Below are 25,514 nucleotides of genomic sequence, written 5' to 3' on the forward strand. Positions count from 1 at the left end.
TATGGACAGTGGCTTGTTTACTGCTGCATGGTAAGTTTCATTCTTGATTTCTCCACACTTGTAGATAATTATCTAATGAAATGGGTGCGAGGATCTCCCCTGATCATTTCAACTTTCAGATACTCGATTGTTTCATCAAGCAGAAGAGGAGTTGGCTTTCCCACTCGATCATTTCAGCTCACAGACATTTTGCTGTTGTGACATTGAGAGGAAGGGAGCTGGTTTTAGTAAAAAGGCCTCATGCCATCACGCGTCCCTGGGTTTGTACCCTGAATCTGCTGATGGTAGATCCACCCTTGGAAAACGGCAATATATACAGGCAGAGAAGTATACTAAGAACAAACAAAGTGTGTTGAGCTGTATGGAAGGAGACGTGGAATATTGGGGCAACATTGAAAGGAGAAGATGGTTTTGGCTGTGGAATGAGCCTTATGGACCACTGTTTCTTGCTTCTAAGGCCAAAAAAAATCCTTTTAGTGAGTTGCACATTGATCAAATTGCAAGAATGCATGCAACAGGAATTTGGCAAAACTTTATGTGAATATTATAGGCTGTCTTTTTTATCCCTAAAGCAGACATACTCAATTTTCCAAGAAAACAGTCAAGATCGTGGTCTGAAAGTGTCTGCTTCTGCTGCCATCATCCTCATCATTAAAGAATGTTTGATATCTCCCTAAAGAATATAAGCACAAGGTGCTTACAGTAGTTCTATAACAGCCATCAAACTTGATAATTCTCAGGAAATTTTCTGAAATCAAAAGAATCCATGAGAGCCATCATGGCGGATTAACAAATCTATGTTATCAATCTGGATTCTCAATTGAAGACACAAAGAATACATATGCATGAATACTTTATTTAATTTGACCACATTGTTTTTTTAGTGATTGAAGTCTTCAGTGGATGCTTGATGTCTCTTCATCTGCGAAGATAAAAGAAATGAAGATGAATGAACAGATTACAGCAAATGCAACAATTAAACATTCAGTCAAAGGAATGCAGGACATTGAATGGACAAGAAGGACCAATTGTCAGGAGAGGGGATGAGACTAAGGGGCAAAGATGGGTTATGACACACAAGAGAAGATTTTTCACAAACATAAGTAGATATTTATGAAACAATTCACACAAAACAGAATTTGCAGAGAATATAAGAAGCATAAGGAATTTGACAAACAAGAGGAGACCATTCAGTTCATCAAGCCCGTTTATTTAGCTCACTGCTAATCTGCTCCAACTCCGTGTGAAATGGACTCGATTCAGAAAGTATTCAGTCCCCTTCACTATCTGTTCACTTCACTGTGTTGCAGATTTCATTTTCAATGTGTAATTTGACCACATTTGCCCATCAGTCTACACTCAGTAACCCAAAATAACAAAGTGAGAACATATTTTTCAGAAAGGTTTGCCAGTTTTAAAACATCTAAACCTGAAATCTCTCATATATTCCTAGACATATTCAGACCATTTGCTGTGTCACTTCACATCGTGGTCAAGTTCATCCTAGTTTACTATAATGATCCTTGAAATGTGTGGAAAACTTGATTGGAGTCCACATGTGGCAAACTGACTGGATTGGACATCATTTAGAAATACATACATGTATCCCTGTGTATAGAAGGTCCCAGAATTCACAATGCACATCAGGACGACAACCAGTCTTGAAGTCCAATGATCTCTCTGTAGACCTCCACAAACAAATTGTGGAGACACATAAGTCAGGGCAAAGTTATCAAACCATTTCTAAAGCTATGAGTGTTCAAAGTGACCTCATGAAATGTGAAATGGAAGAAATTGGGAACCACTGGACTCTTCCTAAAGCTGGACGTCCAGCCGAACTGATTAACCTGAGGAGAAGGGCCTTAGATAGCTAGGGAAGCAAAATACCAATGGTCATCTGCTGAGATGTGGGAACCTGTCAGAAGGACGGTCACCTCAGCAGCCCTTCATCAATCAAATGTTTATAGTAGAGTGTCCGGACAGAAGTCATTCTTGAGTAAAAGGCATATAACAGTTTAAAGGACTCTGAAAGCTTGAGGAGAAACATTCTCTAAACAGATGAGACAAAAAAAAACTGAACTCTTTTAACCTGCCTAATCCCATCCTTGTGGTGAAACATGATGGTGGTATCATTATGTTATGGGGACAAGAAGGCAGATTAGAATTGAGGTAAGGATGATTGCTGCCAAATAGAAAGAGGTCCTTGAAGAATACCTGCTCCAGAATTCATGCCACCGCAGACCTTTCAGCATTACAATGACTTGAAGCTTACAGCCAAAACAAAACTGGAGTGACCTCAGGACATGTCTCTGAGTGTTCTTGAGTGACCCATCCAATATTCAGACTTGAACCTGGCAGAACATGTATGGAGAGATCTGATGACGGCAGATGATTACCATCCACTCTAACCAAGTTGGAAGGGATCTACCAGGATGAATGGGATGAACTGCCCAAATCCAGGTGTGCCAAGCTTGCAATGACTTACCCAAGAAGACTCAAATCTGCCAAAAGGGGGCTTCTACAAAGCACTGAATTGAGAGTTACAATACTTCTATGAATCAGTTTTTGATTTTGATAAAATTTCCAAATATTTCGGAAAACATGCTTCTGTTTTATTATTATAGGTTATTGAGTGTAGACTGATGAGCAAAAATGGAATATTTATCCATTTAAAATGAAATCTGCAAAATAATAAAATGTGAAGTAAATGAAGGAATCTGAATAACTTCTGAAGATCATGTAAGACACTCAGTTCTCATCTGAAAACAGTTCTTTCATTTTTAGAGTCAAAACTTTGATCGTGAACAAAGAAAAACAGAAAAAATTTGAAGTGTGAAGAAATGACTAGCAAAGACAAAGCAAATGTATTTGTGAAATGTAAAACAACAAACTAAAAATATTTAAAGTTGTCATTAGGAATAAAAGGAAAAGTGAGTTAACCTCCTTGGCATACACCCTGAAAATGACTCTGTCTCAGAATTCTACGTAACTACGCTGTCACACACATACACATTGGAGGCGGATTAAAGGCTCATCAATCTGTAGGGTGGCATTGTACTAATGCCTCTTCTTCTTCTCTTCTCCTCCCCTCTCTGCAGACTGGATGATTGACAGACCTACCACCTCTGACATCACTTCCGGTGTCTCCTTCCACCTGGACTCACTTTTTCTTGCTTGGCCTGTAGTTGATTGGAAGTGTTGTCTCTTGAAACTCGTGTCTGTGAAGACATTTTTTCCCTTCTTAATGTGTTCATACTTTGTGTTTCTTTTTCAGTTTTATGTGTTTTGCCTGCAGGCTCCTCAAATCTTTATGCTTTTTGGGTTTTTCATTACAACAGTTAAAGTCAGACTCAAGGTGACATGTAATGATCCGCTTTATACTGTTAAGCCCAAATTACTCTAGGGACAGTATTCTGCTGCCATCTAGTGGATGAAATGACATCATGGTGCAAAAAATCATCTTTCTATTTGTCTACCACTTTATGGTAACTCTATTGTAATTAATTATGACTGGGGCAGAACCTTCAGCCAAAAACACAGTGGCAAATGAAAAGCCCTGGAGCAAGTTTGAAACAGAATCATTGCTCGATTTGTGCAGTAGCGATGATGATGTGAATTGGTCATCAAACGTTGACACGTATAGTGAAACTAACACCTCTGTGGTAGATTCCGACCTGCCATGTTTCATTGATGTTCGTGTTTGGTGTCTTCTTTTTACAACTGTTCACAATCCTTCTGACTTTCTTATTGCCCATTTATGGGTAAAGTCCACACTAAAGCTGTCAGTAGATATTAATTTCAGAACTATTTATGATTTTAATAGTCTGGTGGAGAGAATAGTTTTTGAAATGAACCGCTATGCTGAGCAGTGTCGTAAAAGTCACATTAAACTCTTTTATTGTCGCAGTCACTGCAGACGACAGGTGGGTTTTTTCAGTTCCTTGATATGGCATGTGGCACCTTACAAGATGCTTTCTGAAAGTCATGATAAATAATATCATACACTCCCCTTTTGATCGTATCCTCTTTTTGCTTTCTCATAGAATTCCAGCATGTTAGTTAAAAACAACCTCTCTCTTCTGTACCAATCCTGAGTGTTCAGTATAACTCCCACCCTTGCTATGTGTTGCTAAATCTTTTCCTAATAATCCCTTCCTTCTCAATGGAAATGTTTTGTTTTAAGTTCTACATTACATCCAAAGCAAGCTCAAGGTACATCTGGAACTTAAAATGTTACAGTAGAGGGACAACTGAGATGGTGTGTACAGTCAATACAGCATCGCTACATCATCTGTGCTGTCACAGGTGGACCCTTTGCTTGACCAAGGTGACTGTATAACGACGGACAGTTACTATACCGCACTTGAACTGCATGAGAATTTACTTCAAAAGAAAACTGATACATACGACACTGTATGTCTAATTCATGCATTTATTTCTAGTAGGATCGACTACTGCAATGCAGTGTTCACTGGATGTTCAAATTGTTCTTTATTCAGCATGCAGTTAATCCAAAATGCTGCTGCAAGAATTATTACAAGAACAACAAAATACGAACACATAACTCCAGTTCTTATATCCTTACACTGGCTCCCAGTTAAGTTTAGGACAGATTTCAAAATCCTCCATTTAACATATAAAGCTTTAAATGGCCAAGGTCCTGCTTACTTGTCTGAACTTATCATGGCTTATAAACCAGAGCGCACATTAAGATTTCAAGATGCTGTTCTGCTTAGGATTCCAAGGACTAATTAAATAACAGTGGGAGGTCGGGCTTTTAGTTAAAGGACCCCTAAACTGTGGACTGGTCTGCTTGCTACTATAAGAGATGCCCCTTTGGTCTCAGCTTTCATATCCCGGCTGAAGACTCACTACTTCAGTTTAGTACACCCTGCCTAGAGCTGCTGATTAACTGTAAAGACTGCATCTTTGTTGTTAGTCACTAGCACTAAAATATAAGTAATATGATAGTTATAATTTGTTACTAAACCTCACCTCTTCTGTTTCTCTTCTCTGTACTCACATGTGGCAGTTGGTGCCACTGCCCACCCGCCAAGTTGTTCTGCCTGCCTAAGGTAAAGTCATCTCTGATGGAGGTTCGCAGGAATTGTCAGGTAGAGTGGTCCTTTCATCATATTGGCTGACCCAGCACAGACTCAGCTGTGGAGTGGCCAATAGGGGGAGGCAGCTTGATGGCTGAGGTCTCCAGGACTCCAAATCCAAATCCTATTGTGTGGTATCATCTACTGTTGAATTCTGTTTTGCACTTGTAATATTTCTATTGCACTATAAATGAGGATTACTTGTGTTCTGTTCTGTGTATTGCATTGTATTGACACCCTTTTTTTTGACACTCACTGCACCCCCAACCTACCTGGAAAGAGGACTCTCTTTGAATTGCCTTTCCCAAGGTTTCTTCCATTGTTTTTCCCCTACAAGGGTTATTTTGTTTTGGAGTTTTTCCTTGTCTTCTTAGAGAGTCAGGGATGGGTGGATGTAAAAAGGCAGGGCCTGTTAATGCCCATTGTGGCACTTCTTGTGTGATTTTGGGTGATATAAAAATAAATTCTGTTATATTGTATGACTGAACTACCGTGACATGCCTGGTGATTCTTGTTTCGTGAACACATCAAGCTGAGGCGTGGTGAAGTAGATGTGTGTCAAAAAGGCTAAATGATTGCAATGAAGTGGAAAGACAAATAAGATGTCTGCCTCCCAAGCATTGCTCACAATCAGCAACTGTCAATGTTCTTGTTAGGAAAAATGTGGAAGTCACTAAGCCTGGTGCTGTGGTAGGTTATAATAGGTAGACGGCGTTGATCATGTGTGTCAGGCACTAACATTCTACTTTGTGTAGTTAGGTGAAATAATACTGCAGGAAAAAAAAAAACAGGCTGCTTGGGGTCCCAAGTGGGCGAAAAAAACATTTAATTTCAACAAAAAGAAAGTAAAGGAGCAAAACTCAAGCACTTCAACGTGTGATCACTTGTCAATAAATAGTCATTTCAATCAATCGTTTTAGTTGGGTGTAGTACTTGCTTTGGGTAGCGTAGAAGCCTGGACAACATCTAAACTGATATGCCATCCTTCAGGAGGGTGGTCTCCTTTTATATCGGGTGGCTCAGGACAGGTGGGGCTTCTTTCATTTCGGTGCCTTCCAGGGGCAGTTTCTCGAAGGCTTTGAGAGAAGAAGAAGAGAAGTGGCGTACCCCCCTCTCATTCCAGGGTGGTATTACTTACTTTAAGAGAGCCAGGAAGATGACCCTCTGGTGTACATGCATGATGCCTGTCACGCAGCAGCAACATAAAAAAATATTTTAAAAAAATGTTTCGATAACTGCTTGAACAGTGTTTGTGTGCATTGGTGACCGTTTCAAGAAATGTCGCAAAAAGGACATGTGGACACGTGACTTATTTTTCCTACTTTGATTCTGCTAATGTTTTGGAATATATGTTTCTCTAACACAAAATAAAAGTATTTTTGTTGATGAAAATAAAAATCAATCCTTTTTTCTAAACCTCTGCTCTCTGATCTGCTTTCTGCCCATTTTTGCTGAGCTAAGGAGGCTAACCAAAGTTGACAGGGTCACAGACAGAGCAAAAACAACGATAGAGTCGTATGGTATCTTAAACTCAGTGCCTTACCCAAATTGTTTGAGACAAATGATCTGATACATACCCCGCCCTGTAAGAGAAGTAAAGCATTTAAATGACATACTTTGATAAAGAAATGACCAACATTCTAGTGAGGAATAAAATAAATCAAACATATCTGACTAAAAGCATCTACACTTGATAAGACCCAGGAAATTAATCAACCACTAATAATAATAATAATATTATTATTAACAATTTTTTACATCTATATAGTGAGTTCCTCACTACTGAAAGGGCTTTATGTATTGAGTAGGGAGCCACTTCAACCATCACCTGTGTACAGCATCCACCTGGATGATGCCTTGGTAGCCATTTCTGCTCCAGTATGAACACCACACATTAGCTGTTTGGTGCTGACAGGGTGAGGGATAGTAGACCATGGCAGCCAATTTAGCAAGGACATTGGGATACACCCTAATGTTTACGAAGGATCTTTTATGAGCACAGAGAATCAGGACCTCGATTTTACGACTTATCAGAAGGATGGCACCATTTTTATAGCACTAGGCAAATCATCGCTACTGTCACTGAATGCAGAAGCTTGCAGTTGCATATTTTCCATAGGCTTACAGAACCTTCTTCAAAGAAAAACTCATATCCTAATATGCTAGGTGGATGCATCCCTGGGCAATGCTACCTGTACAGACATGCAAGACATGCCGGGAATTGGAGTCTAATAAATATGCTTTAGAAGAAGAGAAACAGTGATGATGGAAAAGCGACGTCAGAAGAGAAAACAAAGACATGTATGACCAGTTTTCATCCCATCGTCAGTTAATATCATTTTCATGAATATCGATTGCTAAATCAAACACCGCCCTGGGACATTCATCCTTGTCATCTGTAACTTTTTTGTAAGCTTTTTCTAAAGACAATATATATCCGGAGTTTTCTATCAGTCCTCTTTTCTGATGGAATGGTAACATACAGGACAGTATACAGAGGAAGAGGATGGCAAAGAAGAAGTGGGATAGTCAGAGAGATGGAGAAAGTAGACAAGAGTACAAGGAGATCAGGCGCAAGATGAAGAGAGAGGTGGCGAAGGTTAAACAAAAGGTGTATGATGGGTTGTATGAGAGGTTGGACACTAAGGAGGGAGAAAAGGACCGGTGGGATACAGAGAGGGACCAAGATGGTAAAGATGTGCAGCAAGTTAGGGTGATAAAGCATAAAGATGGAAAGGTATTCACAAGTGAGGAGAGTGTGTTGAGCAGATGGAAAGAATACTTTGAGAGGCTGATGAATGAAGAGAACGAGAGAGAGAAGAGGTTGGATGATGTGGAGATAGTGAATCAAGCAGTGCAATGGATTAGCAAGGAGGAAGTAAGGACAGCTATGAAGAGGATGAAAAATGGAAAGGCTGTTGGTCCAGATGACATACCTGTGGAAGTATGGAGGTGTTTAGGAGAGATGACAGTGGAGTTTTTAACAAGACTGTTTAATGGAATCTTGGAAAGTGAGAGGATGCCTGAGGAGTGGAGAAGAAGTGTACTGGTGCTGATATTTAAGAATAAGGGGGATGTGCAGGACTGAAGTAACTACAGGGGGATAAAATTGATGAGCCACAGCATGAAGTTATGGGAAAGAGTAGTGGAAGCAAGGCTAAGAAGTGAGTTGATGATTATGGTTTCATGCCAAGAAAGAGCACCACAGATGCAATGTTTTCTCTAAGGATGTTGATGGAGAAGTTTAGAAAACACCAGAAGGAGTTGCCAAGTGTCTTTGTGAAACTGGAAAAAGCATATGGCAGGGTGCCTCGAAAGGAGCTGTGGTATTGTATGAGGAAGTCGAGAGTAGCAGAGAAGTACATAAGAGTTGTACAGGATATGTTGAAGTGTGACAGTGGTGAGGATTCAGGGAGTAGAGTTGGAGAAGGTGGATGAGTTTAAATACTTGGGATCAACAGTATAGAGTAATGGGGATTGTCAAAGAGAATGAAAAAGAAAGTACAGGCAGGGTGGAATGGGTGGAGAAGAGTGTCAGGAGTAATTTGTGACAGACAAGTTTCAGCAGGAGTGAAAGGGAAGGTCTACAGGACAGTAGTGAGACCAGCTATGTTATATGGGCTGGAGACGGTGGCACTGACCAGAAAGCAGGAGACAGAGCTGGAGGTAGCAGAGTTAAAGATGGTATGATTTGCACTGGGTGTGACAAGGATGGATAGGATTAGAATTGAATACATTAGAGGGTCAGCTGAAATTGGACGGTTGGGAGGCAAAGTCAGAGATGCAAGATTGTGTTGGTTTGGACATGTGCAGAGGAGAGATGATTGGTATATTTGGAGAAGGATGCTAAGGATAGAGCTGCCAGGGAAGAGTTTAAAAAGAAGGCCTAAGAGGAGGTTTTTGGATGTGGTGAGAGAGGACATGCAGGTGATGGGTGTAACAGAGACAAGATGCAGAGGGTAGAAAGATATGGAAAAGGATGATCTGCTGTGGCAACCACTAACGGGAACAGCCGAAAGAAGAAGGAAATTTGATTTTTATAATAATTAACATTTTTTTGAAAAGAAAGTAAGTACACTTGTGAAATATGATTTTGGAAAGCCAAATAGACTTTCTAATGCATAGAATAATTGTAAGGTCATAAATGAGGAAAGTCTGTCAGTGCAGCATAAAGTGGTGGTGATGGACTGAAAGATCAGAATAGCAGGAGGATAAAACCAAAGCAAGCAGGACCAACAATAATGTGGTGGAGATTTTAAAGATGAAGAGGCTGGTGAACAGGTTTAGGGAGAAAGTTTGAAATGAAGTGCAGTCATGTGAGAGTGTGGAAAAATTCTGAGAGGTTAATAGCAAAGTTATATTAAGAGCAGACAAAGAGATGTTGGGTAAGATGGCAGGAAGGAGCCCACCTAAAGAGAGATGGTGGTGGAACAGAGAGGTACAGAAGACAAAGATGACAATCAGGGAAGAAGGAAGAGAAAGAAATGTATTGGCAGACAAACAAGGAGCCAAGGAAATCGGTGGCAAGAGCCCAGGGACAGATTTTAGAGGAGATGTATGAAAAATTGGAGACAGAAGAGAGGGAAAGAAAACTTTTAGAATAATGAAGATGAGGAACAAGCCTGGGAAGGATTTTAGGCAGATAAAGCAGATGAAAGATGAGCAAAGTGGAGTCTGAAATGAGCACAGGATCAAATATAGATGGAAGAGTTTCTGCGAAAAGCTTTTGAATGAAGACAATCCAAAGGTGGTATTTGGAGTCGATGTCTCAAATAAAGGAGTAGTACCTAGAATAAGAATGGAGGAAGCAAAGGAGCCATTAAAAAGAATGAAAAATAGAAAGGCAACAGGACTGGATGATATAGCACTAGAGGTGTAGATGTGTTGTCAGATTTGATGTTGAAGATCTGAACAGGGGAGAATACCAGAGGAGTGGAAGAATGGTGGGATTGTACCCATTTATAACAAAAAAGGTGATATCCAGGATTGTGGAAACTACAGGGAGATAAAGCTTATGTCACACGGAATGAAAATTTAACAACTTGTTAAAAAGAGAAGGCTTAGGGAAGACACCAGCATAGGAGAGGAGCAATTTGGTTTTATGCCATGGAGAGGAACAACTGATGCAGTCGTTACACTGAAAAGCATTGGAAAAAACAGGAAGGTTTGCATATGATGCCACGTCAAGAGGTCTAGAGGTGCATGAGAAGCAAATGAGTACTAGTATGAGAGGATTGGGCAGTAAAGGGAGCACAGCAGGAGAAAAAGTATAATGTGTCAGAAATGAGAATTTTGAGATGGGTGTATGGAGTTAAAAAGACAGACAAAATTAGAAATGAAACGATCAGTGGTTACAACAAACGTGAGAAATATCTAAGAAACTACAAGAAAGTAGGGTAAAGTGGTATGGAGAAGTGATGAGGAGAGACAATGAATACGTGGGTAAAAGAGGGATGGGGATGGAAGAGAAAATGAGGGATGAATAAAGTGGAGGAGGATAAATAAAGTAAAAGATGACAAGAAGGAATAGGGTCTGACTGAGGAGGAGGAGCAGGACTGAGCTGAATGGAGATGGTTGGTCAAGCACACCGGCCCTACATAGAAGTGGGAAAAGAGGTAGAGGATGAAGAAGACACAAAGTAAGGAGAAAACCTGATGAATTTTGCATAACTGGAGAACAGACTTTAACAATGGCCCACATGGGGTGACGGCTGATTTAAGGTAAAGAGCTGAGGCCTAAAAGTTTTGTCAAGATTTTCAGAAGTGAAGTGTATTATGGGAAAGCTGAAAAACAAAGCAGAATGTTTTGTACAGCCAGTCTGTTTGCAGCTTATTGCAGTTTTTGATTCTCATTCAACATTCCTGTGTTTTGAGAATCTTCTAGCAGAACAAAGCCAGACGCTCTCTCTGGATGAGAAGTGGGAAGAGAGAGGCTGTCTTTTATGAGAATGTTTATTAAAAAGAGTCTCAGTTCAGTTTCTAGTTTAGTTTTAGTTCAACTAGTGTTTTTGCTTGCAGCCTCTCTGACACTTTGAGAGGAATCACAGACTAAATGGAGCTTGCTATTTGCATAACTGCTGGACACTTTCATAGGAGCTCTGTCACTGGTAAGAAATCTTTCTTTTCACTTTTTCAATTAAGAATATTGTATGATGGTGGGATGAGTAGACATTACCAAGTTTTTTTTTGGATTGGTCTTCCCTCACAAACTAAACTTTACACATACAGAAAGACAGACATACACTAAGTGCCTATCCATGTAATGTTTATGAGTGAGGCCTACACTGCCTCTCACTCTTCATTAATTCACATAGGAACTCACTAGCATTGGTACAAACAACACACAGGTGTCTCTGGGACAGTTGCAGCACACATGGTGGGTATAGGTGTGTGTCAGTCAAAAGATGGACAGCTGTGAATCATTCATTGGAGAAACTGGCTGATTGCTTATTCAAATGCAACCACGGTAATCCATTCCTCATTGATGCTCTAAAAGTCTTTAAAGGAAACATTTACATCCATAAAGTGTGTAAGGTTCTCAGTAGGACAGACATGGAGATTCGGAAAAACAACACACTAGCGACAGAGAGAAGAAAGAAACAGAGAAAAGGAGAAACATCACGCAGTTTGGTTTGGAAAAGAGCAAAGAGTGTAGATCAGGGAGTGTGACCTGGTGCAATGGACAGGAGGCAAGGCAATTGGGGCACCTAGAGGTGATCAATAAATGGCACTCAAGGGGATGATCTCTCCTATTGACCTCAGAAGGGGCAGGAACATCTGTTGCCTCTCAGGATCATCCCTCAAGTGCCAAGGGATGGTGGTGGGATGATTGAGACAGGCTTTGGGCACCCCAGTGGATAAGTGCTGAGGTGGCTGGGATGAAAGCTGATTTTGGTTGACCACTCTTGTTGGTGTCCTCAATGCATTAGTCCATCCTCATTACATGACTATTGATTGGTTCCTGTCTTTTGTTTCAGTATCTGTTTAAGGAGTGTCTCGTTTGCCCTTTGTCATTGGAATTTGACCAAACAGGCCGGTGCTGATGAGATGGCTGCATTAGAGGATTAGCAGAACATCACCAGAGAAGATCCTCATCACCTGGTGAAGTCTATAAATCACAGACTTCAAGTAGTCATTGCATGCAATGGATATGCGACAAGGTCCTAAATATGACGGGTTTAACTGACCTGCCATTGTGGTTTCCCAAACATTATGACACACTGAAATGGGGTGACCACGTAGAAAGTGTTGTCACTTCTACATGGTGTGACTGAAATGTATGCAAATACCCAAACATGAAAGTCTACAATGAGCATTTTTGTCACATCTGAATTGTTTGATTTGTAACTTTAAAATGTAAAACAGAGGGGGATATCAAAGAAGAATGTGTCTTGTCCCAAAAATTATGGAGAGCACTGAATTTGCTTTTCTGTTGTCAAAAAATTCAAGGAACACATTACAACTCAAAATGTAAAAAACATCTTACATTCACAACGGTTCTCACTCTGAGGGGCCTGAAAGAGAATAAAATATGACTGATCAGAAGACTAAAGCATTGGACTTAGGTTTATAATATCAATGATAACTTCACATGATAATCACAGAGCATTGAAAATGAAATAAAATAAAAATAAAGAATCCCTGACTAGCACTCAGAGAGCAGATACTCCATGATGGGTCTCAGTGCATTTTAAAAGCTTGTGGTGATCAATCAGCTACCATTTTGGCTCACATTTTGAAGACCTCACTGACAGAATCGATGTCTCTGCCTGCTCTGTAATCACAATTGCCCTTTCCAAAAGAAAACAATTAAATTCCTTGAGAAGCCGACATATTGAAAATTAAGTGAAACGTGGACTGCTAGAATATCATCAACAGGTCAATACATTTCCCGTGTACAGTGGATTCAGAAAGTATTCAGACCCCTCCACTTTTTTACAATTTGCCATGTTGCAGCTTTGTGCTAAAATCGTCTCAGTTAATTTTTTATTTATCAAGCAACACCCAATACCAAGAGTGAAAAATATATTTTGGCAAAGTTATTAAAAATAAAAATCTGAAGTAGCACATTGTTGTAAGAATGTATACCCTTTATTCAGTACTTAGCTAAAGAACCCATGGCAGCAATTCCAGCCTGCAGACTTCTTGGGCCTGCTACGACGAGCTTCACCACCCTATTTGAGGATTTTCTGACATTCTTCTGCGCTGATCCTCTCAAGCTCTGTCTGGCTGAAGGGAGATTGCTGTCATTGTCCTGTTGGAAGGTAAACCTTTGGCCCAGTCTGATGTCCAGAACACCCTGGAGCAGATCTTCATTAAGGAAATCTCTGCACTTTGTTTCAGCCTCTCCTCAACCCTGACTTGTCGCCTGTCCCCAACCCCACAGCATGATGCTGCCACCAGTCCATACTTCACTATTGTATTCACCAGTTCATGAGTGGTACCTGGTTTCCTCCAAACATAATGCTAATCTTGGTTTCATCAGACAAGAGATTTTTATTCCTAATAGTCTGAGAGTCCCTTAGGTGCCTTTTTGTAAACTCCAAGCAGGCTTCTTTCTGACTACTCTGTCATAAAGTCCACCCTGGTGAACTGATTCTTTCTGTTAGTTTCTGTCATCTCCATGCAGGTTCTCATCAGGTTCTTGGTCACCTCCATTAGTAAAGCTTTTCTCGTACAATTGCTCAGATTCGCCAGGTGGTTCACTCTAGGAAGAATTGTGGTTGTTCCAAACTTCTTCCATTTAAACATTTTGATGGCAACTGGGTTCTAGGGATCATTCAATGCTGCAGTAATATTTTTCTAGCTTTCCTCAGAACTGTGTCGACACAATACTGTCTCCAAACTGTTCAAGTAGTTCCTTGGTTTTTCATTTTTTGATTTTGCTATACTTTATTAATTCCCAAGAAGAAACTGTCTTTTCACACAACCTTTGGGAGTGCAGGGTGACCCATTGTACAGCGCTCCTGAAGCAATGTTTAGGTGAAGGGACTAATGGAGTCGGATCCCTTCTGGCAGTAACACCATTTGATCTGGCAACCTTCCAGATACCAGTGCAGGTCCTTAGCCATGTGACCACCACTTCTGTTCATCTGTGGGACATTTTATAGACATCTGTGTGTGCCTTTACTAATCAGTCAAATCAAATGAATTCACCACAGGTGGACTCCAAGCAAGATGTACAAATATCTCAGTGACGATAATAAAATGGGGTGCACCTGAGCCAGATTTCTAGTGTCATCGCAAATATTCTGAATACTTGTCTCAATGTGAGATTTTAGTTTATTATTTTTATTACATTTTTTGAAATGTCGAAATCAGTGTTTTTGCTTTCATTCTGAGATACTGACTGCTGCTTGATGTAAGAAAAATGTGATGTAAATGATTTTAGCAACAACATAACAAAATGTGTAAAATGTCTGAATACTTTTTGAATCCTCTACTTCTCACCATTGTGGAACACTTGCATAATAAAAGCTGCTGTGCCAGACTACCATTAATAGAATTTAGTGTTTAAAGGATGTTTGGTATTTTTCAACTTGAATTTATTCCTCACAAACATGTTACAGACACGGACACATTTGTTGGTACCCTTCCAGCTCATTTTAGGGGGCTGTTTGCCCCCTAAAAAGTGATGACATGCCCCCTGTGAATCTGCATGCCTTTGATATGTCATCGAGTAAAGTTTGAATAGAGAATACTTGATGCTTATTCTACAGAGATCTTCTAAAATGGTCTGGACACATTTGTTGGAACCCCTAGAAAAGACCCTAAATAATTAGATTCAATTAATTTTTCAAACATTCTCTATTCTTGAATGCGCGTCACACGTCTCTAATCATACAATCCCACTTTCAGACCATTTAAATGGAGAAAAGTCATCAGAGAAAGCAAAGGAGAGAGACGTCTGAGGAGACCAGAAAGAAAATGATAGTCAAGCATGTTAAAGGCAAAAGCTAGAAGAACATCTCCAAGCAGCTTGATGTCCATGTGACAACAGTTGCACATATTATTAAATGTTTAAGGTCCTGGGACTGTAGCCATCCTCCATAGATGCGGTTGCAAGAAGAAAATCAACCCCAGAATGAGCCGAAAGATAGTGAGAAAGGTAGACTAAAAACCAAGGACAGCGTCCAGAGAGATAAAAGCTGAACTCCAAGATCAAAGTCCATCAGTATCTCCTTGCACTATTTGAGTGACGTTGGGCTCAATGAAAAAAGACCCAGGAGGACTTCACTGTTGAACAAAAAACATAAAAAAGCAAGACTGAAAGTTCCATAAATGCATATTGACAAGCCACAATGCTTCAGGGAGAAAGTCCTTTGGACAGATGAGACAAAACTGGAGCTTTATAGCAAGTCACATCGGCTCTGTGTCCAAAGACAAGAAAATGAAGCTTTCAAGGAAAAGAACACCAGACATACTGTGAAACATGGAGGAGGCCTGGTTATGTTTTAGGGCTGCTTTGCATTGTTCCCTGCACAGGGTGCCTTAAGTCTATGCAGGGAACAAAGAAATCTCAAGACTATCAAGATTTTCTGGAGTTAAACTTACTGCCCATTGTCATGAGAAGTCAGGCAATATGACACCTTTTATTGGCTAACTAAAAAGATTACAATATGCAAGCTTTCGAGGCAACTGAAGGAGAGGCCTGAGTTGCTTTGACTTCTCACTACATTCATAATGACTAACACGGTACAACACCCTACTGTCCAGTGTCAGAAAGTTCTGTCTCAGTCACAAGTCCTGGATCCTCCAATAAGATATGGAGCCAAAAACACACAGCTAAAAGCACCCAGAAACAGCAAACAACAAAACATTGGACAATTCTGACGTGGCCATCTAGGAGCCCTGATATGAATCCTATCGAACATCTGTGAAAAGTACTGAGACATGCAGTGTGGAGAAGACTCCTTCAGGAGCAGTTTGAGTGGGCCAAATGACTCGTGGACAGGTGCAGAAACTCCTGGAATCGCTTGTTTGCAGTATTTGCAAATTCTAAAGGTTGTGCAGCAGGTTAAGGGTCCCATCACTTTTGTCCATACCATTTTCATTTGTGCTATTATTTTAAATATTCTATTCATTAAAACTCTAAAGCAAAGTCTGATTTTTGTTTTACACTGAATAAACAATGATTGTTGCCAATTAGTTTTATCAGGTTCAATTTATTTCAGAGACATTTGTGGGTTCATATTTTTTATAAAGGGGAACTGACAAATTCATCTATGTCTGTATATTTGTATTTACCATATGAAATTGTGTTCTGAAGTTAAGTGCTCCCTATAATATAAAAGAAATATCTTGCCCACTGTGGCCAATTACATTGTAGTGTACAGGGCAAGGAGGAAAAATTAATACATTTCCAAATATGTTCATTTTCTCAAGCCAAGACATTTGTGAGTATTGACTCATGCCTTTCCTTGTTTGAAGCGCATATTTATGACAACAAAAGGAATATGGAAATAATCGTTTTTATCTCATATTCCTGGTATGATAGTCTTTTTCTTATGTTAAGGGTACATTTTCTATTCTCTTGTGCGAGTTCTCACATAAATACAAAATTAAATTAAAATAAAACTAACCATGTGGTGTGAAAAGTCAAATTTGGTCTGTTGAGAGGAAACAGCAACCAGGAACAGGTGAAATGATGTTGGGCAGCAAGAGTAAGCGGTGAGCCATCTCACACGGCTGGTCTTCCTTTAGGACAGCTGATTCGCATAATTCCGGTGTTTTTTATTTTAAAGGGACATGTATAAACTATTTTGCAATGTGTGGGTAATCACAAGATGCAGATCAATACTTGACAATTATCTTAGCTTGAAAAATGGACGTATTCTGTAGGTTTTTAAAAGTTTCCTTCATGCCCCCCAGCCAACAATGTAAACTGCCAAGTCAAGTCAGGTTAAGTCAAGTTGGGGAGCATGCACTGGTAAAGTGCGTTGCCGCACCCACTACATGACGAAACAACTCGGGATCCTGGTTTGCAACCCCCCCAGGCAGACACGCAGTCCAGTCCCACCCTCAGGAAATGACCCTCTATCTGCTGCAGCCAGGTGTTACGTGGGCGACCCCTTGGCCTGGTCCAGCCACTCAGGTCCCCAACAATGAGGATCTTACGAGCCGGATCACCCTTAGGGAAACGTGCTACATGGCCATCGTGCCATAACTGACGCTCCCTCACAATGCAGGTAATGTGCCTCATTCAGGACTCCATGAGCAGCCGCTCATTCGACACAAAGTCAAACCAATGGTACCCAAGGATTTTCCGGAGAGACACAGTACTAAAGGAGTCCAGTCTTCGTCTCAGGTCACTGGATAGCGTCCATGTCTCGCAACCATATAGCAAGACAGGAAGCACCAGGACTCTAAAGACTTGGACCTTCGTCCTTTTGCATCGATATCGGGAGCGCCACACACCAATTTCCAGTGACCTCATTACCCCTCATGCTCCCCCAATCCGTCTACTGACTTCATAGGAAGAGTCACCAGAGACATGAATGTCACTGCCAATGTAAGTAAACCTCTCAACAAGGTCAACACTCTCTCCACAAACAGACACACTGCTGATGGCCGTGCCGAAGAGGTCATTAAAGGCCTGGATCTTGGTTTTTATCAGGACACTCGCAAGCCCAGACACTCAGACTCCTCGCTCAGTCTCTCGAGCGCCCTGATCAGAGCCTCCATTGACACCATGAAGATCACAGCATTGTCAGCAAAGTCAAGATCCATGAATCTTTCTTCACCAACAGATGCCCCACAGCCACTGGACCCCACGATCTTGCCCAGCACCCAGTCCATACAAGCATTGAACAGAGTAGGAGCAGAACACATGCCTAACGAACCCCAGAATCAACTGGGAAAAACACAGAGGTCCTGCCTCCACTCTGCACAGCGCTCACAGTACCAGTGTACGGGCTGGCCATGATATCCAGCAAGCTCGAGGGGATCCCACAAACATCCCTCAGGACAGCTCGATGAACTGAGTCGAACGCTTTGCCGATATTCGCGTTTGTAAAGTGCCAGTGTGGGCAAAATATTTTTTAGAAATTCATAGAAAGCACTCAGTGTTGGAAGACAATTTCTTGTGCCAAATGCATACTCACCACGTTTGTGAAAAAATTACTTTGACCTGAAAAATTTCAAATTTATGTACAGAAAGTGGTTGGAGTCTGAAAACACTCTGAACCCACTGTAACAACAAAGCAAATAAAATCTGCAGATGTCTAATGTTCACAAGTACTGCTCTCCTGATAACTCCATAGTTGTTTATACAGTATATAAACAAAAAAATGAAAATCAGCAAGAATTTAAAAACATTTCATTCAGTTAACTGTTGTGTTTTAGAAGACTATGCAGTATTCATTTCAGGTTTAGATTAAATGAGCTAAACTGACCAGAAATGTGGAGCATTAATACTCACCGCAGCCACCATTGCAACAAGCAGAGCTACGGTGGCAAGGAGGCAAACTGCTTTCACAGCAAACATGGTGATTGTCTCAGAGGTTGAGGTCTCAGGATCTCTAAACACTTGGGTGTTTTATGCACTTTTATATATTTAGACTATGCAAATACACCAATCATTAAATAAAATAGTGATCTCACTTAATTAGGATTTGTGTGTAAGATGGGAACATATAATTTGACTATATAGGACCTGAAGGTAGTTTTATTAAACCACTTCTTTATTACAGGAGTTTTACACAGGAGAAAAAAAGATGCACTTTATAGTGCAGTGGTGGCTTTTACTTCTGAAATGACAATAGCAGTAACCTAAGAAACAATAAAATAAGTAAAACAAATAATATATATATATATATACACATATACAGTATATGAAGCCGTAACAGAATGAATTATTAAACATTAAACAAAAGTATTTACTGTAACTCAAGAATTAACTACATATAACTTAAAGCTTAAGCACATGACGTATCTGCCAGCAATGTAATTTTCCAAAGGTTAGAATGATATAAATGAGTAACGAACACCACTTTAGAAAGCTAGGATAAACTGATGGAAAAGCCCATACACCTCTCCTGTCAAGCACTGCTAAGATCAATGGGAGAATCCTTCTAAATCCTGCCTGACTGGGATAGGTACCACTAACAAACCCACATCATTCCATTGAAAAGATCTCTCAGCCAGGTCAGGAACCATCCATCCAAACCATGCCAGCCAACCCATGTTATCTATTATTATATCACTAGACCCTATCTTCGAGTCCCATGGTTTTATTATCAGTGCTATTGTGATGATACACACCTGTACTTGTCGTTCCCTGCACAGGACCACACGGTAATTGACTAGAATCTTTGCATGTCTCACTGATATTGCAGCCTGGAAGAAAAACCACCATTTTAATCTCAAAAATCTGAGAGTCCTTTTGGTGCCTTTTTGCAAACACCAAGCAGAAAATTCATACGTCTTTACTTAGAAGAAGCTGCTATCTGGCCACTCTTCCATTAAACTCAGATTAGCAGAGAGTTGCATAAAGGTTTTCCTTCTGAGTGTTTCTTCCTTCTCTACATGTGTTCTTTGCAGCTGAGCTAGAAAGGCCATTAGGATTTTTTCCAACAGTTTCACATTTTTTTGGGTGGCCAACTCTAGGAAGATTCGACATTGCTCCAAATTTCCTCTATTTGTAAATTATGGCTGCCATTGTGCTCTTGGGCATCTTCAATACTGCAGAATTTTTTTTAGCCTTACGCAGGTCTGAGCCCCGAGAAATCCCTGTCTCTAAGCTCTGCAGGCAATTCCTTTGACCTCATAACCTTTTTCTTATCACCTGTGGTACTGTCTATAGGCAAGTGTTTCCCTCTCCTAATTGTTTGCAATCAATTGAACTCACTACAGGTAGACTTCAGAAAAGGTGTAAGAACACCTCAATGATCATTATACTCCTTGGTTTTAACCCTGAGAGTGACTCGGGCTTGGAATTTTATGTAAGTACATTTAAGCCCGAGTCAGACATGGGGTGACATGTAATGACCTACTTTACTGTAGGATTTCTTACATTCAATCTTGCCCTTCTTACCTTCATAGTGGGAGTGGTTCTCCTTTGGAGAATTGCCGCTAACACTCTTTGCAGTGAGTGGAGTGCACTTTGATGAATGACTGTTAATGTCCTAATTGAGCTAAGTCATTGCTTACAAAAAGCAACCCATGGCAATCCATCACAAGACTCTTCGCCCATTTGCCTTTCACATTGCAACACCGGAACCCCAGTCGATTATGGGTCATGACCCTTAGATTAAGACACTGAGCAGCTGTAAAGCCAGTTTAGAACAAAATAAAGCTGAACCCTTAGGTGAATCAAGCAATAAGGATGAATTACTGATCACATGTTGACACGGGTAGTGAAACTGATGCATATGGAAGTGTATGGCCAATGCACCATGATATCTCTGGTGAATTTAGTTGGCTGAAGGTTCAGAGTGGTGCAAGTAGCTGTATGGCAAAAAGGCAGAATAATTGTGATTGAGTTGAAGGACAAGAAAGACATTAGTTCCCTAAGCACAGTTTACAATGTAGTCCTGTCTTACTTATTGGTGTCAATCATCCCCCAAAATACAATGAGTCTTTCTTAACTGATCTGACTGAAATTTAAACTCACTTTAGTTCCTTTGCCACAGAGTCATTATTCTTGGTGACTTCAATGGCCATTTTGACATTCCAACGTTTAAATAATAATACTAAAAATAATAAGTTACATTTATTGAATGCCCAATGTCGCTTTACATACAGAGTAAATATAAATAAATAAATAATGAAAAAAAATTACACGGATAACAAAAGTTCGTAGAAGAGGAAAGTTTTCAGTTGAGATTTAAAAGAGCAGAAAGAGGAGCAATCTCGGAGAGACTGAGGAAGAGTGTTCCAGAGTTGACAGGCTATAGCACCGAAGGCCCTGCATCCCAGGGTGGAGAGTCTTAGTGCAAGGGACAGTCAGGAGATTACTGCTCGAGGACCTGAGAGAGCGACAAGGAGTGTAAGGAGCTAGGAGCTGAGTGAGGTAGAGGGGGACAAGGTTATGTAGGGCTTTGAAGGTGAGAAGCAGAATCTTGAACTTAATCCTTGACGGAACCAGTAACCAGTGAAGCTGGGAGAGAACAGGGGAGATGTCAGCAAAACGCTTTGTGTGGGTGAGGACTCTGGCTGCAGAGTTCTGAAAATATTGTAGCTTCTGTATAGATTTTGCTGGGAGGCCAATGAAGAAGGAATTACACTAATCAATATGAGACATTATGAAACAATGAACCAGAGTTTGTGCATCATTAAAGGCCAGAAATGGACAGAGGCAGGCAATATTATGGATATGATAGAATGAAATTTTGTAAAGAGACCTAATGTGTAGCTCAAAGTTAAGTGATGAATCAAACAAAACAACAAGATTGCTGACAACAGGAGCAGGTTTGACAAGTGTACCATCAACACCATCAACAGAAACAGAGAAATTGGATGCCTTAGAAAGTTGGGATTTTGGACCTACCAGTAACACTTCAGTTCTATTGGCATTAAGTTTGAGAAAGTTATTTTCCAATCATAACTTAAGATCAGTGATGCAATCAGTGAGTGTGCTGGGAGGTGAATCTGCAGGGGAGTCTGTATTAAGATATATCTGTATATCATCTGCATAACAGTGGAAGTTAAGTCCATGTCTGCGAATAATCTGACCCAAAAGAAGGATATAAAGTAGAAAAAGTAATGACCCAAGGACTGAACCCTGAGGGACAGCATGTGACACAGTCGGGGTGGAGGATTTCTGTCGGCTGAGTGTGACAAACTGTTGCCTATTAGAGAGATATGATGTGAGCCGTTGATGGGCTAAGCCAGAGATGCCTACAGCAGAGAGACGTGACAGGAGGATTTCATGATTAACAGTCTCAAATGCTGCACTTTAAGTCAAGAAGGAGGAGAATATTTAGTGAGCCATATTCTGCAGACCGGAGAAAATCATTAACCACATGGAAAAGAGCTGTCTCAGACTGAGGAATGAATTCCTGCCCTTTCTGGACTGTTTGGATTTGGTGCAACATGTTGATTTTCCTACTCACTCTGGTGGTCCTATATTAGACCGGATCTGTACATCTGGCTTATCTGTTGGCAACACTTACAGTATAGCGGTGATCTGGGCCTCTCTGATCATAAAGCCTTACTTTTCACTGTCTCATATCCTCTCTCTCCTTTTACCACTAACTGTAACATTTCTTTCAGAAACCTTAAACATATCTATCCCTCTGTCCTTGCTGGATCCACTTCTGTCTTCACCTATTCCACCAACATTAGATAGTCTTGTTGACTAGTATAACTCAGCTCTTAATTCAACACTAGAGAAAACAGCTCCTTTAAAACATAAGGAGATTTCTTTTAAGGATTCATCTCCATGGTACAACACAGAATGAAGTTATATGAAAGTAGCTGGCTGACACCATGAGAGAGTGTCACGTAACACTGGCCTCACAGTGCACATCCAGGCTTTCTCTGATCACCAAAGGGCTTACAGGGATGCATTAGCTGCAGCCAAGAACACACATTATGGGCAGAATAATAGAAAGTGGCCATGATAACCCAAGGGTCTTGTTCTCTGTCGGGAGCGACTTCTACGACTCCTGGGTGTCGGCCTAACACCCAGGCTTCCAAACAGCTGCTTGCGAGTGCTCATTCGCTTGCTCACCCACTCGCACCGTGTCTCTCTCTCTCCTGCACTGACTTGCTCGCTCGCTTCCTGTAACTAACTTCCGTCCTTTCTCCCGTTCCATTTTGTTCTTTTTACTCACTGTTTGTGAATGACTGCCACTTCTATATATATGGGGGTCATAGCAGCTGCACACACAGTTCCTCACCTGTGCACTAGGTGAGAAATGCCCACACCTCAGATCGCCCTGAGATCACGCTACAGCCACCACGCCCCCTCACTAAGCCGCCGCGAGCGGGGTGATTATTTATTTAAAAACTAAAACGGCCTTTGCTAAGAGAGCTGTGGACCCACTATACCACATTCCACCCCCCATAAGGCTCCACACCACTGCCAACCCAATGCAACTGGAGCTCAGGTCCACAGCTCGGCCACTCTACACTGCACTAAAACCAATAAAAGCACTAAAACAAAACCCCACAATAAAATCAACCCAAGCCCCCTTCATAAAAACAGGACATTAAAAGAATAAGAACTTTAAAGGATCAGCCACTCAAAGGTCTTCATGATATGAGATGTAAGTGCCACTGGTTTGTAGTCATAAGTTGAAGAGTTGACTGACTTGTTTGTAACCGGAACATTTCAGGATGTTTTCCATGACAGCTGCACTTTCTGGCACCCTAGAGGCAGACTGAACAGATGACAGGAAACACCACAAAGTAATTAATAATTGAACAGACAGCAGATATGGGCTGGCATCCCTGCTGCGATTGGCCCCACTCCCTTAACCGTCCAGGAGGCCAATACAATGGTGAAATCAGTGGGAGGCTCCATATCAAGGCTGTATACTCCTCCAACCCACTAGATGTTAGTATCCCTGGACTTCACTACCTATTCAGATACATGCAGGGTATGCTGGGAGAGCCATTGTTGGGTGCTGCAATGGGGCACTTTATAGGCGGATATTATAGGCAATGCCCTGGCACCGAAAGGAGTACTGGTTTTCCAGTAAAAGGAACCACACAACCATATCCAGGTAGGACAGTACAGGGAAAGGACACATGCAACACTGACCTAGGAGGACTCGAAGAAGAAGAGAGAAATATAATCATGTGCTGAAGAAGTCTGTCAAAAGTATCCTATTGAATAAAAAGTTTGAATTTTGAACCAGGGTGCATTTGTCTGTGGTGTATGGGGCTCTGTACCCTCTGTATCTCCCTGTACCTCTGATGATTTTCTCATTTTCTCTGTGGCACCTCCAGTTGAACATGGTAGTGAAATTCATAATGAAAGGTGTAATAAAATCAAAATGCATGAGCAAAAAAGAGCATATAAGTTCCCTCCCCTCTCATCACAGAGGGATGGTTAAAGGAACTGTACTGGATACTGGAAGGTTGCTGGTTCAAATCTAGGCAGTGCCAGAAGAAAGGCTACTCCATTCACCTGCCATTGCTCCTGGGGGCTGTACTAATAGCTGACCCTGCATTCTGACCTCAAGCGTCTCTCTCTCTCCCTGACAAGAATAACAAGAACCTAATGTGATAAATTGTATGTGGCAAATAAAGTGAATCATCATCATCATCATAAAGAGGGCTACACGGTGGTGCTGCTGCCTCATAGTTAGGAGACCTGGGTTCACTTCTTGGGTCCTCCCTGTGTGGAGTTTGCATGTTCTCCCCATGTCTGTGTGGGTTTCCTCCGGGTGCTCTGATTTCCTCCCACAGTCCAAAGACATGCAGGTTAAGTGCATTGGTGATCCTAAAGTTGTCCTTAGTGTGTGCTTGGTGTGTAGGAGTGCACCCTGCGGTGGGCTGGCTCCCTGCCCGGGTTTGTTTCCTGCCTTGTGCCCTGTGTTGGCTGGGATTGGCTTCAGCAGACCCCCGTTACCATATAGTTAGGATATAGTGGGTTGGATAATGGATGGATCATCATAATGAAAGACTATATATATGTACATATATAAAATGGAAGGCGTTATGCATATACAGATATGAGAAATGTCCAAGTGGTCTTGCACAGGAGGACTCATGCAGTCTCTCTTCATGCTGTGGGATATAAAAACAGCTGGTGTGTGGTCATTAGATGACGAGGTGCCCACCTTACAATACAAGATGTGTTCTACAGCAGTGGCCCTTTTTGAAGCCTTTGTGACATCCTGAAAAAGTAACACAGGGCACCACAAAGGTAGTCAGCACAATAAATATATGAAAATACAATGAAAGTTAAACAGAACTCGATATTGTTAAATGAGATCCAATAATAAAACTAAAGAAATGTTGACAATATACTTTAATTTAAATTTGGATGTACAGCTTCAAGCTGCATTGCTGATGACTTCATTCACTTCTTGTAAAAGTTTGTGGACCCACCTTGCCCCTAGTCGAGGGAATGTTGATCATCAACTGCACAGCACATTCTTCCCGTAAATCCGTTTTCATATATTTGCATATAACTTACACTATACACTATACACACGATACACTAGGCACATTTCCTATTAAAATACAGGTTCCAAATACATACTTACAAACAAACAAAAAATGTGCAACACCTGTAATTAAAAAACTAATTTGAGATATTTTGTTTTGAAAGAGGTTTATATGTGGACAGGGTTAGGGTTAAGAGTAAAGCATCGTCTTCAGTTTTTAACATACTGTGGAGCTTTTCAATTGGCACAAACCCCTGATATGTCTTAATTCCAGCCTGCCATAAAAAGTACAGGACTACTCAATATTACAGGTGGCAAGGGTTGCCCCTTTTATATATATACAGCATAT

The 25,514-nt window shown here is 40.9% G+C and overlaps 1 long non-coding RNA gene across 1 annotated transcript; it reads right to left on the bottom strand.

The window, feature by feature from the left end:
- Positions 1 to 836: 836 nt before the first annotated feature.
- Positions 837 to 18,615, bottom strand: LOC120526350. Its single transcript, XR_005633121.1, has 4 exons — positions 18,523 to 18,615; positions 12,589 to 12,616; positions 6,646 to 6,685; positions 837 to 922 (listed from the first exon to the last, which is right to left on the bottom strand). It is a non-coding gene; the product is annotated as an uncharacterized LOC120526350 (long non-coding RNA).
- Positions 18,616 to 25,514: the final 6,899 nt, after the last annotated feature.

Source organism: Polypterus senegalus, chromosome 3 (genome assembly GCF_016835505.1).
Source record: "Polypterus senegalus isolate Bchr_013 chromosome 3, ASM1683550v1, whole genome shotgun sequence".
NCBI classification, from domain to species: domain Eukaryota; kingdom Metazoa; phylum Chordata; class Cladistia; order Polypteriformes; family Polypteridae; genus Polypterus; species Polypterus senegalus.